We start from the raw sequence: 26,980 nt of genomic DNA, 5'->3' as shown, positions 1-26,980 counted from the left end.
GTTTTGCACCGAACACTTGTGTTTTGCCTTGGAAGGGCAGGGAATGCCTTATGAGGCATCCCCACACACCACCGGCAGTGGCTGGAGGCCACCGGATAGTCTTTTTCTGCCATCGACACTTTTGTTTGTCGGTCGGCACACTTTATTGCCGGTCGGCATAATTTGTTGCCGGTCGGCACTGTTTTTTGCCGAAATGGCATTTTTGGGCAGCCGACCACTGTTCATCCACTTTATGGAGATATTTTGTGCCAGCTGTGATAGCTGGCACCAACTCTTCCCCCCTCCATACACGTGTATGGAGGGATCTCCCTCTAAGCAAGCTTGTTGAATAAGCTTTGCAAGAGGGAGTCTTATAAGAGGAGGGCCTTCCTCTTTGATCTAGGTTAGACTCTTGCAACCAAAAAACCAGACCTTGGAGATATAGATACATATTATCTCTATACCTCCCTCTCTCTCCTCCTTTGTGTGTGTTTCTTAGCTCAAAAGGTGGTTTTTACCTTACTTTTGCACCATTACACACACCATTACACCTTACTCCGAGATTGAGGGACTTGGGGGGTTGTTTCTTGAGTTTTTGGACTGGTTTTGATCAAAAGAAGAGGGCTAGACCATTTGTTCTTCAAGGGTTCTTCAAGGGTGAGCATCTTGCTTTTTATTCCCCAAACTTGCAATAGTTTTCTACCTATCTTGCTTACTGTTTTACCTCTTGTGTATAACATAAAAAAGGTTTATATTTTCATGCTTTAGAACTTTCATTAAGGTGGTTTGGTGTTTTGGGTGCAAACTCACCCTATTAGGCCTTGTTTGGCCATTTTTGTTGCTTCTTTGGTTAAGCTTTGGTCATCTTTGTATCTTGATCCCTTCACCACTGAAAATCAGTGTATTTTTAGTGTTAAAAAAGTCGGTTTGAAGTCTTGCATAGGGGAGGGACACCCCTCTCCCTTTATGGTCTTGTTTCCTTGAGTTGTGGCCCAAAAGGGTGACATGCATGCTTGCTTGGTTTTTGCTTCATTTCAGTACTTTTTGGGTGTTTTTAGGTCATGTGGGATCTCTGTTTTTGGCTGGATTTATGCCTCCTTGTATGCTTGTAATACTTGCTTTGTATTGCTCCATTTTGCTTAGAAATGTATCTCATGATTAGGCCATGATTCTTGTGTGTGTTGGGTTGGTTCCATGAAGATGTTAGCACTTTTTTTTTCATGCTTAAAACCTGTTGGTTATTCATTTGGTCATGTTTGACATGTTTGATATGGTTGCCATGCATTTTGGCTTGTGAGCCCTCAAGTACATGAATCACTAGCATGCCTTAGTTGATCCACTTTAATGAGTTGAAGTTGTTTGCCATGCTATTTTAGTCCAAGAATCATGTTTGCATGTGTGCATGCTTGACCTCTTTCATGCCTTGAGGGTGTACCCTCTTGTGCCTAGAAATGAGCCTTAGTGCATATGCCTCTTGGGGGTCATCTTGGCTGCCATTTGAGGAGTTTTTGGAGTTCCATTTTGCATGTAAAAATTCTGTTTTTTTACTTGTTTTAATCATGCCATGAGAGGTCATGTTGATGGGAGTAAGTTGCCTCCTTTTTGTGCCTTAACTTTGGGACCATTAGCTTGCATGTTGGCATGAATTGTTGTCCATCATTTTGGGCACTTTTTGGTGTTGTCTTGGGGTGGACTAAGGACTGTCCCTTTATGATCCAAAGGCTCCATTGCATGCTTGTTTTATGTAAGTTGCATGATTGCTTCATGAAGCCTCATAGCATGCTAATCCCATTACCAAATTGGTCTATGTTTGCACCACATTTGCACCTTGCATGCTTGGCATTACACATTTGTCATGTTGGTTGCATAGTACTCGTTGTGCTTTACATCTTGGTACCATGTTGCATTTTGAGCCTTGTGAGCATAACATGCATTGCATCGTTTGGCTTGGGGTGTCAAGCCAAATATGAGGGTCAAGGGACATTCATACTCCAAGTGATGCAATGTTCCTTGATTCTCGGTCACCGGGGCCTTTGATTTCGACATGATAAGGCTTCGGATCTCATTCCGTTTGTTGCATGCATCCTTACATTGAGTGGCGAATTTGATCCCTTGGGTCATCATGCTCCATTGATGGCTCAAAGATCGAAGGCCGTGCTTCTTTGAGTTTAAAACATGATAAGAAGCACAACCATGCCTACATGTACCTGAGAACCCCATGCCATGCACTGTCTGTTCTCTGTTTGCTGTCAAATTGTCTTCTGCAGGAAGTTTCTGCCGACCGGCAATATATGGAGTGCCGAGGAATCCAACAAGTGCCGATGGGAATTTTGAAGTGCCGGTGGGAATTCTGTCCGGCCGGTGGTGCTCTGCAGGATGCAAGGAACTTGCTCCAGTACTTTGGCAATTTTCAGAAAGACAAGGCAGTACAAACATAGGCGGCAGGAGTACAGTACGGGTTTTCCGGGCGAGACGGATTCGAACATACATCATTCACGCATCCCGAGACAGAAGCTGCGGATGCCCTCTTCTTTCCTATGCCATCTTTTCTTTTAAATTAAATTAGAAATCTTGTAATAATTTTATTCGTTTATTATTTTGGGACTGTAATATTTATTTGATCCTTCCGAGTGAGGGTAAAGATGTAATAAGTGTGTGTGGGTGGTGTGTATGTCTTCCAATCCCCATTTCTTTCTTCCCTTTTATTTACCTGCTTACGATGGTAGATTAGGGCACGTTTAATTTAGCATACCTTATGCTATGCATGCGTGCATCCATGCATTTGTACTGCATACATTAGGCTCGGTACATCACGCTAACTGCATTCGTACTTCAATTCAAAAATTGACTATGTGATAGTTGATCGCATTTCATATGCCATGCTTAGGTTAGCCGAGCCTGCCTAGATTGCATTTTTGCATGTGATGCATTAGCCATTTTTTAACATGAACTAGGACACGCATGTTTGCTAACTAGTTTACTGTTTTGGCACGGAGTACGATGTAAGTATTTTTTGCTTTAGCATCCAGCATGCGTGTGAGTGTTGCCCTAACAGTATGCTTGCCATGCGGCTAAGTGCTTACATGAGATAAACTGCTTGAATGCCTGTGGGTGGAGGTCAAATTGCTTAAGTTGGGATAATGCGTTAAAACTGCGATTTTTTTTTTTTTTTTTTTTTAAGCCCACTAGATAGTGGCAAAACCATCTTTTCCAAAAGCCCACTTGAGGGTGGCAAAATCTGTATTTTAGCCTACTTGCGAGTAGCAAACCATTTTCAAAACTAACATGAAATGTTTTGTTCCAATTTGGGCGATTTGGTCTATATTTGTTTGCCGCGTGCATAACATAGTAATGCTAGGCTAATAATTGGAATAAGAACACATAACGTTTTCAAAAACGGATATCATGGTTAGTAGAGGCCGGTCTTCAGACTGGGCGAAAGGGGGTGCTCATAGCTGACCTTCCCCGATCGTACCCAAGCTCCCGAGCCGAGACAACTCCGGTGATGACGGACATGTGGCCTTCGGCACCGAGTCAGGGTTTCCTAAATTTCCCCATTTTAAAATATTTAGGTGGCGACTCTGTATCTGGCAAAGCAGTCCATGTTTGGCACTACTTTTTCAAAAATCTGTTTCTCAAAACGATTTGCCGGATTTGGACTCTTTGGTTCAGATTAAGAACCGCGACAACAAAATCGCGAGTCCGAACTATAGTAGCGAGGTCCCCCTCCGCGGGCGCGTCTACAGTATGCAATAGTCACAAAGTTGCCAATTATTTGCAGGTCAATACAAATGCCGACGAGTCAATGAAGAAATTTGTTTTGACATCTATTGGAAAAAAATGGAGAGAGTGGAAGGCTAGAGTTAAACAATTAGGGTATACGCCATTCGACAACGATGCTGATAGGTTAACTCATCGGCCCAAAAAAATACATGAGCATCAATGGCGAAGCTTAGTCTATTATTGGGGCACTCGGAAGGCGCAGGTATCATTTAAATTGTTTATTGAACTCTATCGTAATCTCATAAGATGAGTTTGTTAATTAATAAATTTTCTTGTGTTTGTGTTCATATGTAACAGAAAAAAAGTACAAAAAATAAAGAAATTCGGAAGAAGAAGACATTAAATCACATAACTGGCAGAAAACCATTCTCAGTTGTTCGAGTAGAGGTATATAGTTTCTTTATATTTCAAATTGAAATTGTATATTTTGATTTTGTTACTTAATTTTAAGTGTAATTGTAGGAAGCTAATAAGAAGAATGGAGTTCCTGCAACGTGCTTAGAGGTGTGGATGGCTGGGTACACGAAGGATAACAAACCAAGTAATGATAAAGTTGTTGAGGTCATGGTATGCAGCACCATAATTATATACTTTGCATGTATGGAATGTATTAGATACTTGTCTCAATAAGACATAAATATGCTACTAACATATATATATAAGATACTCAGTAATTATTTTTGATTATTGTGCCTGACCTAGAAGGCAGAAACTTCTCAGGAGCCTTTGCACCTAATGAAAGTGTGATCATTCTAGTGTTTCTTCAGAGATTAATTTAATTTTTACCACATAATATGTTACATCAAATTACTCAATTGACTTAAGATATTTCTTTTCCCTTCCAATTTGACTCAAACTCCAATTTAGTCTTGTTCCCTTTGCTATTCTAAGGCCATTGTGTAACTTTAACACAGGATCTTTCATTCAATTTTTTCACATGATCGAATTTAGTGAAAGCTTCTTGTTTGATTCCATTTACCTTTTTTTGCTACCAAATCTACAAGTCAAGGACTATAGATTAACTAGAGCCGTTAATTAGCAATTTACCTTTTTTTATTGAATTCATATGGCCTAATGGAAGCAGGTTACATTTAACGGCACCAGTTATGAACAATTTTATTGGTGGCTAATTACTAATTAACAATTGTAGACACAAATGAAGGACCTTGGGGCGCAATCCAATGCTACAGATGAAGAAATTATCACATAGGTTCTACGGCTTGAGCGACCTGGTCGTGTTCGAACATATGGATTGGGTCCTTCCCCAACAGATGTCTTTGGAGGCCGATATAGGCAATCGCAAGAACAAACTCGTATCATCCAAACGCAAGTCCAAGAGCAACTTAACCAATATAAAGCACAAATGGAGATGCAAATGAAGGAGATGATGGATGCTATGCTTAATCAACAGAAAGTACAAATGGAGATGCAAAGCATAATCCAAGCTCAACAAGCCCGAATAGAGCAATTGGAGTCTTAACAGGCCATGGGTGGGCCTGTTGCACCAGCTGCTACACATGTGCATTCACAACAACAATCTCATGCATACACCTCATCGTTTAATTGTCATTGTTCGTCCGAGGAAGTGAGTAATAGTTAATTATAAAATTTTCATATGACATTTTATTCATATTATTTGTTCTTAGCAAATGCAGGTTCACATATCAAAGAAAGAAAAGAAGAAGAAGAAGAAGTAGATATGACAAAATCAGGTTCATTCTAAACCATTATAGTTGGTTTAGAATACCTCTTATGCTTATAAAACACTATTTATAATATACCATAGCATATCTCATTTAGTTGGATTTGCTTCATGCTCCTAAGAGTGTAAGCCTCTCTTTTGATATGCTACTTCAGTTTTGCTATTTTTCATGCTGTGAAATTGTTGTTTGTTCCTCAAATTGCTTCTTTATGTGTTCATTTTAGTGTATTCTCTGCTAATTTGTCTTAGTTTATGAACACACCCGCATGAATTCTTGAGTACCCATATCGCAAAAAAGGGGGAAAATATATATTTTTGTCCTCTAATTGCAGCCCCGGCTTGTTTTCTGATTGGGAGTAGATTATTGTATATATTGATGAATAATGCTCCCAAGTATGCCCAGGGTTTGACATCATTTTGCTGTAGAAGTACCAGAGTTGATGAATTACCCCTTGTTACCCCTTGGCCTAACTTCAGTGAGATAGTAGTATAGAAGACAAATTACCCCTCTTCTGTTTTGTTTGAGGAATCTTAACAGTTGCATCTCTGTCCATGCTAGAAATTGATTTGCCTCATAACAATAGAAATCCTTAGGGGCACAAAGGAGCAGACCTCCAGCCAGCATAATATGTGTAAGAATATGTGAAAAAATTACATTGAGATTATAATAATTTTGACATTTATTACTCCTCCCACTAGCATGACTTTTTTGGTTTATATAATGATAGAAAATGGGTTAGATGCTTTGATTGAAAAATTAATCAGTAATTTACTTGGTCAACTGATCAGTTTATCCTGTTTTTGTTTTCTTTCATTGTTTTAAATTATTGGCATCAAAATCCAGGTTTATGTACATAATTAGATCAGATGCTGGCCAGCCCTTGAGACAAGAACTTGCTAAGTCACCAGAGAAGATACTTGCATGCGCCTTCCCTGAATTTGTACCAAAATCATATACTTCAATGGCTCAAGGATCCTTAACTCCACCAGCAGCTTTAGTGGGTGAGGAAGGCTGCCTTGTTTCTCCTCTACCCGAGAGCTCTAATTCAACCTTGGCAACCCCTGGTGCAACATCAGATGCATATTTTCAGGGACTTGCTCTTGTTAAAACTTTAGTGTCTTATTGTCTTTGATACATTAGTACTCCTGTGGAAGTCACCTGCAAGATTGGCCCGTTGTTTTGATCAAACATTTTGTAGGGGCTACTGTATAGGTTTGATGCAGTTGATGGTTTTAATCTATGTGCATTGGCTTTGCTTATGTAAGTGTCAGACTTCAACATGGACGTGGGGTGTTGATGAAGTAGTTTTCTAAAATGCAGACATGCAGTTGTTGCTATCCATGTTTGTTTCTTTGACTTGCCATATAAAACAATGTGTTTGTCTATGTGCCTGTGTTGGATTCACACAGAAATATAACTCAGAATGGAAATAGGTTTGTAATAGGTGAAATTTTCACTTGAAATGATGATTCTGGTGAGATTATATTATGCATGTATATGGCATGTATTGAGGATTGGTTTTAAATCTAGCAGTTTGGTTGCATAGAGCAAACATAAAACATGAGATCCCCAAATTGTGAATTCAGTTTCCACCACCAGCAAGGAACCCACCAACCCCTCCCAAAAAAAAAAAAAAAAAAAGTGGCATTTTTTCGAAAAAATGCCACAAAATGACGTCATTGTGACGTCACACATTTAATTCATAAAAAAATAAAAGACAGTGGCGTTTTTCGAAAAAAACGCCACAAAATGACGTCATTCCACGTCACACGTTAATTGGGGACAGAAGGTGAGACAGTCGTCAAAGATTTTTCGGCGTTTTAGGAAATGCCGTATAATGTTTTTAGCGACGTTTTTTAAACGTTGGGTAGCTATTGCGGTGGCCGTATCAGGGGCGAAAATTTTACACGTCGCTATAAGATATTACGGCGTTTTTCATGATTTTCGTGGCGTTTTTAAAATGCCGCTAAAAAACGAATTTCCTGTAGTGTGTTCGTTGAAGAATTGGAGGTTCGCAATGTCTTCTGCTAGCTCTGCCAGGTCATTCAGCCCCTGATTAAGTCCATCTTCTTGTACTACACAAATCTCTGCCCCCACTAGTAATTCCACTCTCGGCCTAGCCTGGCCTGCTGATAAAATGTAATTACTCGGGTTGTTCATGAAGCTCGTAGACCCCTCAGGCTCTGTATCATCAATCTGATCTGCCATCACAATCGACCCACTTCCATCTTCGATGGCCACCACCATCGTCTCAGGCTGGGTTTGGGAGATGTCAAACATGCACAAGTTAGTGCTATCCGGAATGAATACCTCCGGCTTGGGTAGGTGAGAAGAGGTGATATATATGCTCGGGTCGTATGACACAACCCCAATTTGGATAAGATTGATGCGTTTGGGAGGTGGAGCTTGGTTATGTGGTGGGAGAGGGTTGGTGGTGACATTCGGTTTCTCCGGAGGCACGATCACCCTGTTATCAATGAATCTTGAATCTCATGACGCAATCGAAAGCACTGGTCGGTGTCATGACCATGCTATTGGTGAAAGGCGCAGTACTTGGCCAGGTTATGAGAAGCGGGAAGTTTATCTGGTAGTGGCCGCGGCTCTAGGGGCTTCAAGTGCCCTTTTTTGATCAAAACCCCCAGAGCTTTGGATAAGGGCATGTATAATGGAGTAAAGGTTCTTTGGCCTCGAGGTGAATACTTGGTTGTTTGTGAGCTACTTCTAGACGCACCGGTGAATGACGTAGCTGTAAGGGTTCTTGGGGTGGTGGTGGTGACCATTCTCACATCTGAAGATCTGGCAACTGTAGTACTGCTTGTGCCTGCATTCGCGCTGCGGTTGAATGCCCTCTTAGGCTGCTCTCTGTCTTGGTCAATCAGACCCTGTTTCATAGCGTCCTCGATCTGTACCCTATCTCATGTAGATCTGTAAAGGTGGGGAGGGGGAGAACGATCATCTTCTGCAAAAGCTTGGGTTGGAGGTTGCACACAACCATCCGAATCTGATCTTTGTCAACAGGCCTGATGGTCATCATCGAGGCCTTGGCCCTCCACTGAGCCACAAAATTAGAGAAGCTCTCCTTCGGCTCTTGCCTAGTTGTCTCAAGATCGCGGGTTGTGACCTCAATCTGTATATTGTAGGAGTATTGAGCTATGAAGGCCTCGGCCATCTCTTCCTAGTTCCTCTTGATGGAATCCTCCAATTTTGTATACCAAATAGCAGCTACACCTGACAGGGTCCGGCCAAACAGAGAAAGCTTCTGTAATCTGGAGAGGCCTATCGGCCTTAGTATGTCCGAGAACAGCTGCAAATGCACCATAGGATCTCCAGACCCGTCGAAACGGTCTATGTGCTGCATTTTAAATCGGTCCGGCAGAGTCACGGCCGAGTCGGTGTACCCATCTTCAATATCCGGAATGGACCTCACACCCTGGGATTTCTTGAACAGCTTTTCAAGCTTGCTCACTTTTAACGTGGTGGGGTCCACCTCGAACTCAAAGGGAGAATCCGGTAGGTTGATAGGTGTTTTGGATAGCTGGGATAGGATCGAGGGCGGAACTGGCCCCGTTAGATCGTCCGTATTTTCCTGGACGTTGGGTGTCTCCCCGAGTATTGGAACTCTTGGTGAGGGAGGAGCTTGGTGTGAAGCAGATGCTCCGGTTTGTTGCTATAGCCTGGTGATTAACTCTGCCTGTTGGGCCATGACCTCGACCTGGTTTGCGACAAATGCTGCTTGACGGGCAGCGTCCTGCTGCATGGTTTTCATACTTTCCTGAAGCTGACGCATCATCTCCTCTAAGCCTGCCATATTGTACTGATCTAACTGAATAACTGGTATATCTGTCCCTGGAGTAAAAACTAAGACCTTAGCCTGACTGTTCACTGGTGGGGTAGACAACTGATCTGGCGACCGCTGTACCGATACACTGCGTCTTTTTGACCTCCGTCTCGTAACCGGGGGTAAAGAAAGGAACACTGCTTGTCCATCTATCAGATCCCTAGATCGATTAAGTCTACGACCTCTAACCCAGAGTGCTTGGGGAATATCTATCTGGTCGGATGCAATAGTGCTAAACTACCTTGCAAGAAGATAAATAAAGCATAATAAGGAAATAATGAACAGAAAAACGGACAGCATAACAGCTTAAATAAAGACAACACACAATTGGCAAACACAAGCTGAATGAACTGTTCTCAACCACTGAGCACTGTTCCCAAAATCACTGCCCCAAATCTGAATCTGATACCCGCAGATATGACTGACTCTCAAAATACTGATGCTCGCAGGCCTGATACCCAGACTTGTAAACTGATACATGCATTCCTTGTAGAGACAAACTCAAAAAGCACATAGCAAGCAAATGAGAGCTAAAACACCCCTATGTTGGGGTAGGGTTTTCCTGTCCTATTTTGTCAGGAGCTAGGGTTTCACTACGCACACAGCGGTTTCAAACAACCTACAATCGGGTAAGCAACCTGTCCTAGTTTGGAATAATCACTATGGATTCCGATATGCACCGGGTCGAATGGTCAAAAAAGGTGCCTCGGTAAAACTGAGGTTTGTGTTCTCGTCGTGGCAGAGCCCGCAACCGGTCAGCCTTACAATATGCTTCTCGAAGCGAGCCTCCGGCAAACCGTTCAAGAATAGCATACGGCAAACACGGTGTCCTAGGCGCACCAATGCAAATGCAATGCAAAGAGACACATAAGTGTAATCAAAACAAGATATTATGAGTTCGAGTCAAGTTCTCTAACTCCCTAGCAGAGTCGCCAGAAACTGTAGATGCACCCTCGGGCATCATGCTACAGTTTAGACTTAATGTCACAGTTCTTAATCCGATCTCACAATGTGCGATGTGAGATTGATAAATCACCAAAGAGTCCAAATCCGACAAATCGTTTTGGAAAACTGATTTTTGTAAAGAAGTGCCAAACATGGACTGCTTTGCCAGATACAGAGTCGCCACCTAAATATTTATTTTGGGGGAATTTAGGAAACCCTGACTCGTGCCTAAGGCCACGTGTCCGTCATCACCAAAGTTGTCTCGGCCCGGGAACTTGGGTATGATTGGGGAAGGTCATACAATGAGCACCCCCGCTCGCCCGATCAAAGATCGGCCTGTACTAAGCATGATATCTTATTTTTGAAAATACATGCGTTCTTATTCCGGTTATTAGCTAGTATTACTAAGTGATGAGCACAACACACAAGTATAGACTAGATCGCCTAATTTGGAACAAAGCATTGCATATCCATTTGTTTGGAAAATGATTTAAAGTTTGCTACTCGCAAGTAGGCTAAAATGCGAATTTGATGAATTGGTCCAATTCAAGTAATCCAACCTTCACCCACAGGCATTCAGGCAGTTATATCACATAAGCAAATAGCCTCATGGTAAGCATGCTAACATGGCAATATTAACACACATGTAGTATGCTCAAACGTAAACACTCACAGTGTACTCCGAGCCAAAATAGAGAACTAGTTAGAAATCAATGCATGACCCTAGTTCATTTTAAGATGGCTAATGCAACACATGCAAAATGCAACTGGAAATAGGCTCGGCTATTCTAAGATGGCATATGAGATGCGACAACTCGATACATGTATTCAAGTAGGAATTGAAATACAATGCAGTTAGTATGATGCGCCGAGCCTGGTGCATGCAATACAGATGAATCATGCAAACATGCATAGTATAACGATGCTAAATTAAATATGCCCTAAAACTAACCATCGTAAGCGGTTAAGTAAAAAGGAGAAAGAAATGGGGGTTGGAAGACATGCATCACACACACGCACGCTTATTAAAAAATTGTGCCCTTTCGACGGAGGAACCGAAAGAACAATACAAATCATCTAATTAACTAACTGACAAGCTAATTAATTATTACACAACCCTTAACTAATTAAACAAATTAATTAAGCTATGAAAAAAGTAAAACAGCCTCGGGAAGAGGAACAAATGCATGCTCGGTTGGCTTCGCTCGGAAATCCGTTGCCATGCCACATGTTGCCTCTGTTTGCATTGTTTTGCACCTCTGAAAACTGCACAAGTCATTGTGATGCTCCAGAACCACTTCATGGTCATGCTGAGAGGCCATCAGCCAAATGGAAAGGCCATCGGCCAAGAGATGAAGGTCATTGACCAAAAATAAGGCTCTTGGCCAGACATTGTAAGCCGATCGGCACTGAATATGGTCGGTCGACCATTTCTTCCTGTAGACTGCTCCTGTTGCTGCAGCAGAGGGCAAACAGAGCATGGCAATGCATTTACAAGACAATGTTTGCACCACCACCCTCCCTATCATGTCATGAGCTCAAGAGAGTATAGTCCTCGAGCCTCAGACCATCAATCGCGCATTTCAATGCATGATGGCCAAAGGAGCCAAGTGCGCAATTCAATATCAAATGAAATGCACAAAACACATAAGGGGCCTCAACCTCTATCATGCTCGATCAAGAGGCAAGGGAATGCACACACAATGCAGTGCAACCCTAGCAAGCATGTGACAACATGCGAACTAGTAAACATGCAACAACATGAAATCCAAGCATACAAACATCCATGCATACAATGTAATAGGTATGCAACGACAATACCAACAACAAGCATGCAATGACATGTAATCTAACAAGTATGCAAGGTGGTTGACCATGCAACAACATGTCAATTAGTAAGTATGTAATAATATGTAATGGACCAAGTACGCGACAAACATATAAGCATGATGTAAAGTAACAACTTTGAACAACATGGTAAGATGCAACATGAACATGCAAACATGCAAGGCATGTAAAGGTGGACAAGTATGCAACAACATACAAAATGAGACAAGCATGCGACAACATTGTAAAATGGACTTAAACTAAAGTGGACAGCTTTTAAACATGCCCAAATCAGTGGCCAAAATGCTATGGAAATGAAGACAAAGGTACATACAAACATGCATGCCAATTGCCTATCACCTGAGCATAGGAGAGAAACTTTCAAGAACACTTAAAAGAGGACAAACATGGACATGTGGCATACATGGTAAGCTCTGAAATCATGCATGGAGAGGTGCCAAACCAACTAAATAATGCAAGCACAGTATGCAAGAAAGCCTAAAGCTTGGAACTAACCAAGGGACTCAAACCATGGCCATGCAAAACATGAAGCAAATGGCAAGTATAATCCAAAGTAGTCCTAGATCATGTCAAAACAAGCCTAAAACATGTAAGGACCAAAGCCAAAATAAGCTAGAACAAAGGGCCAAAAGCATGAGGCATCGAAGGTTACAAAAGGGGTGTTACACTCCGCCTATCAAAACCAAACATGGCATGACATAAACCAATAAAAACAGAGTTATGGCATGGTAAAACAAGACCAAAAACCCACTTAGATGGCATCCAAATGACCTAAGCATGGAGGCATGCACAATGGTCCATTCATGAGGCATAAAACATCAACTCTTTAAAGCATTAAAGGAGTGATAAGTGCAAGTATATGAGCATACTATATGGACTGAAATAACATAACAAGTGATGCCAAATCACTGAAATGGCCCAAGTAAAGCATGCTGTTGACTTAGACACTCAAAGCTAACAAGCTAGATTGCATGGTAGCTATACAAAGCATGTCAAGCATGACTAAAACAACATGAAACAGAGCTAAAGCATGGTAAAACATAACTAAAAGCTCCTTTGAGTTGAGCCAAAATATGCAAGCATGATGGTCTAAACCAAGACAAGTACATGGTGCATGCAAGAAGCCATTAAACCAACCTTAGACAGAAGTAAAACATGGCAAAATAACACTAAATACTTACTGAAATGGAGCTAAAACAAGCTAAGCAAACATGCTACCAATATAAGCCATTTATACTAGCATACAAGACAACAAGGAGAGGGGATGACCCTCTCCTATTTAAGACCTCAAAAATACCTTTCCACCACTGAAAATCCTTTGGAATTCAGTGGTAGAAAGGTCATGCAAAGCCAAGAACAAGGGCCAAAAGGGATGGCCTAAAACAGGGCCTTGGAGGGAGGATACGACCCCCAACCAAAAAGTGACCTTAAACAAAGGTCTAAAGCAAGTAAAAATAGAACTTTTATCAGTTAAGAGCTAAGCTTAAAACAATAAACAAGAAGGGCTAAAAGCTTAAGCAAGAATGGGGTATTAAAAGCAAGTTTGCTTACCCTTGTAGAACCTCTTCAAGAACACCACTCCAGCAACTTTTCCAAGCTTAAACCACTCCAAGAACTCTGAAACTAACTCCCTAGTGCCTCAGAAACAAGAGGATGGTGTATTGCTAGGTGCTCTAGTGCAGAAGTAAGACAAAATCACACTTTAAGGCACAAATACACACACAAATCAAGAGAGAGGGAGATATAGAAATAGATAGATACAACTTTTCTAACCCTATTTTTCAGAACCTCTGAGAAGGGAGAAGGAGCTCCCTTTTTATAGAATTCTAAATTCTAAAGCTTCCTAAGCAAGCTAATCAAGGGGAATTGTGGATGCCAGCTATGACGGCTGGCATAAAATATCTGCATAAAGCAGATGAACAGTGCTTGGCCAGAAAATATGGCCGATCGACCAACATAAGTGCCGATCGACCAAAAAGAGTGCCGATCGGCCAAAAAGAGTGCCGATTGGCCGATGGTAAGAAAACAAGGCCGATGGCTTCATGCCTTGGCCGGTGGGTTAAGGGAATGGCTAACAAACCACCCTCTTCCCTCAGAGGCAAAAACACAAGTGCTTGGTCCACAACCAAGCACAAAACAGTCAAGTTGAGAGATCTTGAGGCAAGGCGCGCTGCCGAGACCTCCGAGAACTCAAAACGAACACGAGCATGGATGATCATCGAGTGTTCAAACGATGATGTCCAAGTCTTGAGGACGGTCAAAAATGGGGTGCCTACAGTTGCTCCTCTTTAATAGAACTCGAAAGTCATAAGATGACGGGAGTGAATGTCAAAGCCCAAAGACGACCCATGTTTGCCAAGGCCGAAGACTTAAACAAGCATATAAGACAACGAAGATATGTGCCCGTAGGCAGGGGCAAAATGCAAAGGACATGCACGGTGTCAAACATAACTTATGATCATGCAAAGGGAGCTGTAACGAAGCATAACATGCAACAGTTTTAAGCAAACAAATAAAAACCAAACTACATTACATGCAGAAAGGATGTAAGAGAATTATACAATTCTCGCTACGTCTCACGCAGAGAATATACAATACTGTCTGGTTCGTATGGTCTAGCCAACTTCAAATGAACCGTACATACAATATCATGCCGGCAAAAAAAAGAAACTTAACAGGTACAATATCGTTAGAAACATGCATAGCAATGCAAGTGAAAAGTGCGTAACAACGCGAGTGAAATGTGCATAACAATGCAAGTAGAATGTGCAAAACAACGCATGTTATAGATATGTGCAAAACAATTCAAGTTATAGATAGATTGCAAAATAATGAAAGTTAGATAGGTTACAAAACAATGTAAGTTAGATAAGTTGCAAAACAATGCACAAGTTAGGGGGGGTACAAGACAATGCACGAGTTGGTAGGGGGTGCAAGACAATTGTAGACGCGCCCGTGGGCCTCGCTACTACAGTTCGGACTCGATTTTGTTTACGGTTTTAAATCTGAACCAAAGAGTCCAAATCCGGCAAATCGTTTTGAGAAAACAGATTTTGAAAGAAGTGCCAAACATGGACTGCTTTGCCAGATACAGAGTCGCCACCTAAATATTTTTTATGGGGGAATTTAGGAAACCCTGACTCGGTGCCGAAGGCCACATGTCCGCCATCACCAAAGTTGTCTTGGCTCGGGACCTTGGGTACGATCGGGGAAGGTCAGCTATGAGCACCCCCTTTCGCCCGGTCCGAAGACCGGCCTTTACTAACCATGATATCCGATTTTGAAAACGTTATGTGTTCTTATTCCGATTATTAGCCTAGAATCACTATGTTATGCGCGCAGCAAACAAGTATAGACTAGATTGCCTAATTTGGAAACAAGCATTGCATATCCGTTTGTTTTAAAAAAAAAAGTACTTTTGAATTTGCTACTCGTAAGTAGGCTAAAATACGGATTTCAACGAGTTTTTCCAACTCAAACAATCCAACCTTCACCCACAGGCATTCAAACAATTTATAACACATAAGCATCTAGCCACATGGTAAGCATGCTATCAGGTTAACATTCACACGCATGCGAGATGCTAAAGCATAAATACTTACATCGTACTCCATGCCAAAACAATAAACTAGTTAGCAAACATGCGTGATCCTAGTTCATGTCAAGTTGACTAATGCAGCACATGCAAGATGCAATTAGAGTAGGCTCGGCTAACCTAAACATGGCATGTGAAATGCAACCAATTAATGCACGTATTCAATTTGGGATTGAAATACAAATGCAGTTAGAATGATGTACCGAGCCCGGTGCATGTAAGACAAATGTATGGATGCACGCATGCATAGCATAAGGTATGCTAAATTAAACATGTCCTAATACTAACCATCAAAGCAGGTAAGTAAAAGGGAGAAAGAAGTGGGGATTGGAAGACATGCACACACGCACCCACGCACCCACACTTATTACAAATACGCCCTCACTCGGAGGGGCCGAATAAATATTACAGTCCGAATAAATAACTAACTACTTAATTAATTATTACAGAATTCCTATTTAATTAACAAATTAAAGGCAAAGGGAATGTGGCCACGGCCCCCGCCTTGGGATGCGCAAATGATGCATGCTTGACCCATATCGCCCGGAAACTCGCTGCCATTGCACTGTTGCCTCTGTTTTTCACTGCCATGCTCCTCTGAGGACTACCAAAGTCTAAGGACATGCTCTCTGGATGTTGGGGAATACCACCGGCTGGGAGGGATGGCCACCGGCCATGGGAAATGGTCACCGGCCGCTGATGAAGTTATCGGCCATTGATGGATTGCCGGTCGGCACTGTATTTAACCGACCGGCCAAAGCTTCCTGCAGAACCTGCAATTGGCAGCAGCAGAGGGCAAGCAGTGTATGGCATGGAATTTTTAGGCAAATGTATGCATGGACACACTCCCTATCATATAATGGACTCAAGGGAGCATGGCCCTCGACCCTCGGGCCACCAATCACGCATTTCAATGCATGATGGCCCAAAAGCCAAGTATGCAACTTTGATATCAAATGAAATGCAAGCACAAAACACATCAAAGGGACCCAACCTGAATCATGGTTGATCAAGAGGCGAGGCAATGCACAACAATGCACATGCAACCTAAGCATACAAGCAAACATACAAACATGCAATGCAACTACATGGCACACACAATGCTAACAACATAACATGCACAACGCATTGAAACATGGCATACACAATGCAATAATGGGCTTACACCAACATGAGAGAGCCTCAGCCACACTCACATAAGAGGCTATCAGATGAAAACAAGACAACTCGAAATGCGTGCACGCGTGCACGCAAACCGAGGACCGACCCTCAGGCACCGAAATGCCACTCTAATGAGACATGGCAAAGACATGGAATATGATATGCAAAGATGCAAAAATCAGTAGCAAAACGAGGGGCAAAACAGCCCCGAAATAAGACGAAATGATACCCGATGCATGAAATGAAATCGAAATGCAAAACTAGGCCCATGCATTGGCCTATAGCTATATAAAACATGCATAATTTGTACATGAGATGAAAAGACAGAAGCAAGGCAGCCCCTAGACAAGCACTTTTACAGTTCAAAACATGGCCAAATAGTAAGCACAAATATGGCAAAACTAGCATGCAAAAATGGCCCTAAACATGAGGTAAAGAAGCAACTCACAGCTGCCGACCCCAAACAGATTAGGGGCCTTCTACAATATTGAAGAGGGGCCAAAAATATGATATTTTACAGTTGATGGCCAAGCCTAAATCAGTACACAAGTATGCTCAAAATGCCATGCAAGATAGGGCCCAAAAGAGGTCAAAACACAAAGTATACAAAAAATTCATCAAATAGCCAAAGACCCTTAATGAAACATGAATATGGGGTCAAAATAAGACTGTTTTCAGTTCTATAAAATGACCAAAAACAGAAGCATAATAGGCTAATAGATCATGCAAAAATGGGGACCAAAGAGGGATATAATGACAAGTGGCACATGGAGGTCCCAAACAGTGATGAGCCCTTCTTCAATGTTGAAGGGGGGCTCAAAATAAGCCTATCTACAGTTTACACCATGCTCCAAAACAGATCACACACAGGCCAAAAATACTATGCAAGATTATGGCATACAAGAGGGATAAAGAAGGAGGTGCAAGATGGGGACCTCAAATGACAAAATTCCCTTAATGAAACATGAATTAGAGCTCAAATAAAGGGTACTTTCAGTTTTGGTCGGAGCTCAAAACAGCAAGAAAAAGGGGCTAAGAAAACTTGCAAAAATGTGCTAGAAAGATGGAGAAATCAACTCACCCTTGAAGACCAATCCTTTGCTACCTCTTGGACCAAGAAAAGCTGCCTCCTAGCCTCTGAGAAGGCCCTCCAAGCTTCTGGAATGGAGTGGTGGTGTGGTGCTATAGGGTGTAGTGCAAATAGGCCAAGAACAAGGGTCTTTGAACACTCTAACACACCCAAATGTAGAGAGAGAGGGAGATATAGAGAGAGAGGGTGATATATATGTTATATGTATGTATTAGGTCTGATTTTGCTGAACCAAAACAATGGAGGAGGATGGGTCTCTTTTATAGAGCAAGGAAAATGACATAAAGCTTCTCAAAGAAGCTATACAAAAGGGTCAAAGGGACCAAGCTTCTAAGAGAAGCTAATGCAAAGGTGCAAGCTTCTTGAGGAAGCCAAGACAAGGGGTCAAAGCTTCCTCAAGAAGCTTTGAGCAAAGGGTGCAAAAAAAAAGGTCAAAAGGTGTGCAAAGGGTGCAAAACAGCCACACACGTGCATGGGGAGCAGGGTCTGTGCATTCCAGCTGCCACAGTTGGCATCCATTCAATCTGTAGAATACTCCGGAAGGTCATCGGCTAGCAAACTTGGTCGGTCAGCCATATTTTCTGGCCGGTCGGCAATCTATTTGGCCGGTCGGCCATCTATTTGGTCGGTCGGCCATTTGTTTTGGCCGGTCGGCAGGGAAAATCTGCTCTACAGGTCCAACTTCAAACGGGCATAACTTCTTCGTATAAACTCCTTTTCAGGTCATTCTTGTGTCAAAATTGAAGCCCCGAAAGTAAGATTTCCAATGGAACAAGATTTGCACCAAAATTCCAACTATGAAAAAAGTTATTCTTGTTTTAGTGAAGGCTGCTCAGTTCCGGTCCAACCGGGATGATGCCCAACTTCAACCAATCATATCTCCGCCCTCCGGTCTCAGATTTAAGAGATTCTTGAATGAAAAATGAAGCCCCGGAAGTCTTCTTTCCAACGGTGGTGGCCTCATAGCTTAACTCAAAGTGTATAGGCAAATAAGCTTGATTTAGCGAGGACTGCTCGTCCCTCTCTTAGCAATTATTGCCTATCTTCTTCTCCAACTTGGCTTCTCCCCTCTTCTCCTCTTTTCTTCAACTTCAAACCCCTAAGCAAGGTTTCTTGAAAGATTTTTCAAATATTTCATCTCTCTTTCATTCATTTCCACTTTGTCCTTGCTCGGTTTATCGAAAAACGCATTTTTTGACAAAATGTGAGCCTCGGAACATCGTAGAAACTTTATTTCAAAAATGTTTTGAAAGAGAGGGTTTTAAGGTCTAAAAACCATTCAAAATAGCTTTGGTCCAAAATGGGGTGTGAAGTTGGGATTTGACCCTCTCATTGCCGAAGAAATTGAACCTTTGCCCTGCACACCTTTCATCATCGAGCAAACCATCAGTAGCGCCCAAGTCTTAAGGGCGGTCAAAAATGGGGTGTCTACAACAATGCATGAGTTAGTAGGGGGTGCAAGACAATGCACGAGTTAGTAGGGAGTGCAAGACAATGCACGAGTTAGTAGGGGGTGCAAAACAATGCACAAGTTAGTGGGAGTGCAAGACAATGCACAAATTAGTGGGGGTGCAAGACAATCCACAAATTAGTAGGGGTGCAAGACAATGCACAAGTTAGTAGGGAGTACAAGACAATGCACAAGTTAGTAAAGAGTGTAAGACAATGCACAAATTAGTAGGGGTGCAAGACAATGCACAAGTTAGTAGGGAGTGCAAGACAATGCACAAGTGGGTACTGAAAATTTTCAAAACCAATGAAATTAAAAATGGTCTAAGGTGTAAAAAGATTAATTTGAGCAAAAATGGTCTAAGGTGTAAAAAGATTAATTTGAGAAAAATCAACTTTTGTTAAAACTTTTCAAAACCATTTTCGATATGGATCAAAACTGGACATGCCCGAGATCTACCACTGAGATGTCCAACCCCGGATCCAAACAACTGAAAAGTTGCCCCTAGTCTGAATAGCACTGCACTGGAGATCACAACCGAGCTCTTGAATGCAGAATAGACAAAGATGACCAACACGATCACATGGACAAAGTCAATTTGGAAGTGTTTATGGCTGGACTTCAGAATGAAGTTGCTTACGTATCCCAAAGATGGGAATCAAGCCTTATGTAGTTCATTTCAGGTTCACTCGTGTATTAACCCTCTCCTTTTACGCTCTAACTTTTGCCAAGGCCGCCCTTTCTGGGTTTTCAACCTTGCGAGCTCAGTTTTTATTATTTAAAATTTTATGTGCTCTAACTTTTGCCTAGGTCGTCTTTTCGGGTTTTCAGTCTAGCGAGCCACTCAGGGATAGTATTTCTTCAACTTGCCCATGTTGATCGGCTGGGAGAACTCAAGGCCATCTAAATCCATCAGAATGACAGCTCCACCCGACCAGATAGACTTGATGATGTAAGGGCCAGTCCAATTGGGTCTGAACTTGCCCCTAGGGTCGTGGATGGGAGCTCGGTTGTCTTTAAGCACCAAATCCCCCTCTTTCAAATTCCTGAACTTAACTTTCTTGTTGAAATCCCTGGCAATTCTTCGTTGATAACCCTGGGCGTGATACAGTGCTTTCAACCTTCTTTCATCAAACAGCATGAGTTCTCCGAATCTGCTCTGCTGCCAATCTGCCTCAGCTATCTGGCACTCAGCCATAACCCGTAATAACGGAACCTCAACTTCGATAGACAGAACAGCCTTCATCCCATAAACCAAGGAATACAGAGTTACCCCAGTAGAAGTTCGAATTGAAATCTGGTAGCCCCAAAGAGCAAATGACAGCTTATCTGGCCAGTCCTTGTAGGTTTCCACCATCTTCTGCAGAATGTCCTTGATGTTCTTGTTGGTGGCCTCAACTACTCTGTTGGTTTGCAGCCGATATGTAGATGACTTATAAAAGGCCACATTGTATTTCTCTAACAAGTTGATCACTCCTTCTTGAAGTGGGAACCATTATCCGAAATAATCTCATTCAGGACCCCATAGCGACAGATGATGTTGTTTTCTGATGAACTTAGCAACATGCGATGCTTTCAACACCGCGTAAGATTGGGCCTTGACCCACTTCGTAAAGTAGTCTATTGCTACCAGAATATACCCATGCCCGTTGGACCCCTTCGGAGTGACAGCCCTAATCACATCAATTCCCCAGACTGAAAACAGCCATGGCGAAGTCATGTTGTACAGCTTCGACGGCGGAATATTCATACGGTTTGCATGGATCTGACATTTGTGGCATCGCCAAACAAAGCCAATACAATCCTCCTCCATGGTTGACCAGTGATAACCTTGTCTAAGGATCTTCCAGGCTAGCATCACCCCGCTCATGTGCGCTCCCCGCTCACGTGCGCTCCGCACTCTCCTTCGTGGATGGCCTCCATCAGGCACTTGGATTCTTCAGTATCAACGCATAGCTTATGCATCCTGAGATGACCCCGCTTGTACAGTTTACCCCCGCAGACGATGAACTGAGCGGCCATTCTTTGGATTGCCCTCTTATCTTTGGCATTTGCCCCTAGTGGATACGCCTCCTTTTCCAAGAAGTTCCAGATGTCATAATACCAGGGGTTTTGATCTTGTACCTCATTTATGGCAGCAATCAGCTCGTAGGCTGGCACGAATTTCTGTTCAATGACGATCGGACGCATTCAGACTCCAAAAAAGATGTCTATCATAGAAGATAGAGTTGCTAATGAATCGGCGAACTTGTTGTCCTCTCTTAACAGATGAGCGAAGTTCAGTTTTTCAAACTAAGGAATCATAACGTCCAAGGTCTGGTGATAGATTCTCATCTTTTTTTCTTTAACTTTCCAATCTCTTTTAGCTTGAGATACAACAAGGTTCGAGTCCCCGATGACATCCAACCGTTTTGCCCCTAGTTCTAGGGCAGCTTCTAGTCCAGCAATACATGCCTCATACTCTGCCTCATTGTTTGACACTTTGAACCAGAGTTTGAATGCTAAAGGTATACGAGAATTGTCGGGTGCCATCAGCAACACCCCTATCCCGTACCCGTACTGGTTTGACGCTCCGTCAAAGTACATCGTCCAAGTCTCTTCTTCGACATGCAGAATGGCCTCGTCTGGGAACAGATATTCTACTGCTTCATCCCCTTCAACTGGGTGGTCGGCTAGGAACTCCGCTACCGCTCTCCCTTTCACTAACTTGCTCGTCATGTACTTCAGATCGAATTCGAAGAGAAGAAGCAACCAACGAGCTAGCCTACCTGTAAGTGCCGATTTCTCGAAGAGATATTTGATGGGATCTAATCTCGAAACTAGTATTATAGAGTGAGCTAACAGGTAGTGCCTCAGCTTCCTGGTAGCCCATACCAAGGCCAGACAAGCCTTCTCCAGCGGAGTGTAGTGGCTCTCATAATCCAGCATTTTCTTGCTCAAGTAGTAGATAGCCTTCTCCACTTTTTCCTCAGACTCCTGTGCAAGCATGTAGCCTATTGTCATTTCGGTCACTGATAGGTACAGAATCAACGGTTTTCCTGGCTCAAGCGGTGACAACACAGGTGGGTTTTATAGATATTGCTTGATCTGCTCAAAAGTAACTTGGCATCGATCGTCCCATTAGAACTTCTGTCCTTTGTTCAGGAGACCAAATATTGGTTCACTAGTCAAGGTTAATTTTGCAATAAACCGTCTTATGAATTGCACTTTGCCCAGAAAGCCTCGCACCTCCTTTTCAGTCCTTGGTGGTGGCATTTCTAAGATGGCCTTGATTTTGGAAGGATCGACCTCGATACCCCTTTGTGTGATCAAGAACCCTAGCATTTTCCCTACTGTAACACCAAATGTACATTTCTGAGGGTTCAGTCACAATCGATACTGTCTGATCCGTTGGAAGAATTTCTGTAAGGCGGTGTAGTGGCCCTCTCTTTCCTTGGACTTGTCAATCATGTCGTCCACATACACCTCAACCTCTTTGCGGGTCATATCGTGCAAAATCGTGGTCGTAGCCCGTTGATATGTAGTCCCAGCATGCTTCAACCCAAACGACATCACCCTATAGTAATAGGTTTCCCACGGGGTAGTGAAAGCAGTTTTCTCCCTGTCTTCAAGAGCCATCAAAATCTGATTGTAGCCTGAAAACTCATCCATGAACGAGAGCAGCGCATGCCCAGCAGTGAAGTCCACCAATTCGTCGATATGCGGTAGAGGAAAGTCGTCCTTCGGACTGGCTTTGTTCAAATCCCTGAAGTCCACACATACCCAAATTTTGCCGTCTTTCTTCGGCACCGGAACTATATTGACCAACCAAGTTGGGTACTCAGATACTAACAGGAACCCTGCGTCGATCTGCTTGATGACCTCTTCTTTGATTTTCAGAGCCCAGTCCGGGCGGATCCTTCGGAGCTTCTGCTTAATAGATCGGGCCTTTGGGTCAAGAGGGATCCAGTGTTGTACAATCTCAGGATCGATTCTAGGCATGTCTTCGTAAGACCACGCGAAAACATCTTTGAAATCGTTTAATAAAGCGACTAAGCGCTCGCGCTCTTTCGAAGACAACGTGGACCCGATCTGGACGAGCCACGGGTCCTTCTTAGTACCAACATTAATTGTGGTGATTTCATCAACCAAAGGTTTTACAAACCTCTCCTGCTCTTGATCAAGCAAATATTTCAAAATCGGAGGAATTTCTTCCTCGTCATTTTCATCAAAATTTTGAAAGTCTCAGAAGCCACAGCTGTACCATTCTCATTAATCACTTCCAGATCGCCTGTTCCTTTGGTTACAACAGACTTAAAAGAAAAAGAAAAAGACGACCTGGACAGGACGTTGGCATCTGGGTTATCACCTCCAGGAATACCGGACTCGGACTCAGACTCAGAAGAGCTGGAATCTGATTTTGACTCCACAGACTCAGTGGAATCAGATTCTGGCTCACTACCTGACCCGAAACTGCTCGATAAAAAGCCCTCCTCGTATTGCCAGACGAGAGAGGGTATGATGGATGCATCAAGAATACCAAAAGATGGGCCCACAGCCGCTTCATCCCCGATCATGGAAACTGAGAAGTTATCCCCCAAGCACTCTGGTATGATTTGAGGATCTGAGAGGAGACAAGCTAGTGCTACCCCTATCTCAATTTCTATACTTTCAGAATCTTCCTCCTTACACTGCTCAGCCTCAGCTGGTGGGTCTGTCTGCTCTTCGGCAACTTCATCCCCCGATAATTGCAAGTCAAAGAAGATCTCAAATCCTGGCAAGCGCCGTCTCTCTGTGTTTAGCCATGGCTTCGGAAAGCCACAGAACGGGAAATCTTCTCCCTCTCGAACAAAGTGTCCATTCAGGGTTCCCCAGATAAGTCTGTGTATCAACTCGTAATGATTCCCGGCTTGTTTGGCTCTGGCTCTTCCAGCCATTTCTCTCTTTTTCCTCGCCCAATTTTCTTTGGTAGTGTAGACGTTCCCGAACGCCCCGGGAGGACGAGTCCCGTTCTGTTTGTTTTGGGCTCGCTACAGTTCAGGACTCTCAAATTGTCACGGTTCTTAATCTGAACCAAAGAGTCCAAATCCGGCAAATCGTTTTGGAAAACAGATTTGTAGAAAAGAAGTGCCAAACATGGACTGCTTTGCCAGATACAGAGTCGCCACCTAAATATTTTATTTTGGGAAATTTAGGAAACCCTGACTCGGTGCCAAAGGCCACGTGTCCGTCATCACCAAAGTTGCCTCGGCTCGGGAACTTGGGTATGATTGGGGAAGGTCAGCTATGAGCACCCCCTCTCGCCCGATCAAAGATCGGCCTCTACTAACCGTGATATCTTGTTTTGAAAGCATTATGAGTTCCTATTCCAATTATTAGCTTAGAATTACTATGTTATGCGCACAGCAAACAAGTATAGACCAAATCGCCTAAATTGGAACAAAACATTGCATGTTTGTTTTGAAAATGGCTTGCTACTCATAAGTAGGCTAAAATGCAAGTTTTGCCACCCTCAAGTGGGCTTTAGAAAAGATGGTTTTGCCACGATCTAGTGGGCTTAAAACTCACAGTTTTAATACATTATTCCAATTTAGGTAATTCAACCTCCACCCACAGGCATTCAAGCAGTTATATCACATAAGCAAGTAGCCTCATGGTAAGCATGCTGTCATGGCAACAGTCACACGCATGCAAGGATGCTAAAACATAAATGCTCACCGAGTACTCCAAGCCAAAACAGAAACTAGTTAGTAATCATATGCATGATCCTAGTTCATGTTAAAATGGCTAATGCAACACATGCAAGATGCAGCTACAATAGGCTCGGCTAATCTATGGATGACATATGATGATGCTACAACTAACACGTATTCAACTTGGAATTGAAATACAATGCAGTTAGTATGATCCGCTGAGCCCGGTGCATGCAAGACAAATATATAGATGCACGCATGCATAGCATAAGGTATGCTAAATCAAATATGATCTAATACTAACCATCAAAAGCAGATAAGTAAAAGGGAGAAAGAAGTGGGGGTTGGAAGACATGCACACACGCACGCACACTTATTACACATTCGTCCTCGCCCGGACGGACCAAAAGAATAATACAAATTAATTAACCTACAAGCTAATTAAATATTACAGTCCACCTAATTAATTAAGCAAATTAATTAATCTAATTTAAGCAATAAACAGCCTCGAGAAGAGGGTCCAATGCGATGCGTGCTCGATTCCGCTCGGCAGTCACTGTCATGCACAAGCTGCCTCTGCTTTGACTGTTCTGCTTCTCTGAAGACTGCACAAATCTCAGGGTTGCTTCCCTAAATGTTGTGGAATACCACCGGCTGAGGGAATTGGTCACCGGCCATGGAGAATGGTCACCGGCCACAAATTAATCCATCGGCTGCTTATGGATGGCCGGTCGGCACTTCAGATGGCCGGCCGGCCAAATCTTCCTGCAGAATCTATTTTTGACAGCAGTAGAGGGCAAAACATAGCATGGCAATGCATTTCAAGCAATGTATGCACCAATCACACCCCTTATCATATTCATGACTCAAAGGGATATGATTCTCGATTCTTGGACCACCAATCGCGCATTTTCATGCATGATGGCCCAAGGAACCAAGTATGCATTTTGATATGGAATGCAATGCACATAATCAAGCAAAGGGGGGGGGGCTCAACCTCTATCATACTCAACTCAAGAGGTGAAGCATGCATGCCAATGCAATGCATGCTAGGTATGGAGGCTAGTATGCAACATGGTAATGCAATGTGTAATGTAGGTTAGGCACACAACCTAAGTAAAGAAGCATGTAAGGCATGAAGTAATGCGACCTACAAGTATGCAAGACACAATATGGACGTTCAAGCATGCAAGCAAGCATATGACTTCATTCAATCATGCAACAACACACTAGTATGCAACAACACACAAGGTGAGCATGTAACAACATGCAAAGGGGTGGACTTAAATTAATTTAGGCAGCCCCCAAACGAGCCTAAAACAATGGCCAAAATGATGCAACAAAGGCATGAAAACACACACACAAATATGCATCAACAAGGGCCTAAACATGGAGCATAAGCCATCAACTCTTCAAAGCATGAAAGGGATGGAAAATGCAAGCATATAAGCACATCATGAGGTCTGAAATAACATACCAAGTGATTCAAAACCACTGAAACAAAGCAAGGATGGCATGCTAGATAGGCCAAAGCTTAAGGCATTCAAGAGGGATTGCATGGTAGCTATACAAAGCAAGACATGAATGACTCAAATGACCTAAAACAGTCCCTTAGCACATCAAAATATGCATGTAAGCTTAACAAAGCTTAGCCAAAACACATGAGCATGGTAGTCTAAATGCTATGCATGTATTGAGGCAAATTATGGCATTACAAGGCATGTATGCTAAGCAAGCATGGTGTATCAAAACCAACTCAACACAATGCTATTTCATGAAAAAATAAGCATAAATATCAGTCAAGGCATGGTCAACGCACACTTAAACTAGATGCTCCCTCAAGAGGCAAAAATAGCCCTTTTCAAAGACAACAACGAGAGGGGGTGGCCCTCTCCTTCCTAGGACCTCAAGGCACC

This window comes from Camellia sinensis, chromosome 4 (genome assembly GCF_055761805.1).
Source record: "Camellia sinensis isolate YWXY chromosome 4, ASM5576180v1, whole genome shotgun sequence".
In the NCBI taxonomy this organism is placed as follows: Eukaryota; Viridiplantae; Streptophyta; class Magnoliopsida; order Ericales; family Theaceae; genus Camellia; species Camellia sinensis.
This window is presented reverse-complemented; position numbering follows the sequence as displayed.